Source organism: Aplysia californica, unplaced genomic scaffold, assembly GCF_000002075.1.
Source record: "Aplysia californica isolate F4 #8 unplaced genomic scaffold, AplCal3.0 scaffold00609, whole genome shotgun sequence".
Classification (NCBI taxonomy): Eukaryota; Metazoa; Mollusca; class Gastropoda; order Aplysiida; family Aplysiidae; genus Aplysia; species Aplysia californica.
Genome location: NW_004797879.1, coordinates 94,761 through 95,443, shown reverse-complemented (window position 1 = coordinate 95,443; position 683 = coordinate 94,761).

The following is a 683-nucleotide window of genomic DNA, read 5'->3' as shown; positions in this document are numbered from 1 at the left end:
ACATGTTCGACAGAGGGGGTTTCGAGTCAGCAGAGTCCTTTCAGCTTTGTCCACTGTCCCTCGTTGTTCTTGCTGGTGCAGAAGCCCCTCCATCTCACAGGATCGAAATATGTAAAAGCCGTGCTTGTCCGTGTTTCTGTTACTGACTGTTTATTTTACTAGGTCGGGTAGTTGGCCCTCTGCAAACTGGCCAGGCCTATGCACCTTTACTCGCCTCTTACTCTTATTAAACGACTTGCAGTGTCAGGGCAGGAGTGTTCTTTGCTTCCTCATATGGGACCTCCCACCTGCAGGGGTGCGGCGAATAAATAGCAATTACTTATTGGTAACTGTTGATTTACGCAAAAAAGGAACAGGGATTTTTCTTCCGCAGCTGTTTCGGAGGAATCGGTTCCAGAGTCGATTCTTTGCCTAGTTCTGCTCAACTTTGCTCTGGCACCAGCGAAATAACAGATCTGTCTGTTTGTGAGCGAGAAAGGGATTTGAAGCGAACGTCGATTCGATTCGAAGCAATTAAAAAAAAAAGAGAATTGTACGAGGAGTATTTTGTGATAAAGAAGGGGATGGTGAGGCCTATTTATACGATTGAAATTGATCTTTCGAGAAAATCGATATCCCAGGCAAATGTTCGAATGGAACATTAAATGCCACGGCAGAAATTTGACATACAAACGCACGACAGA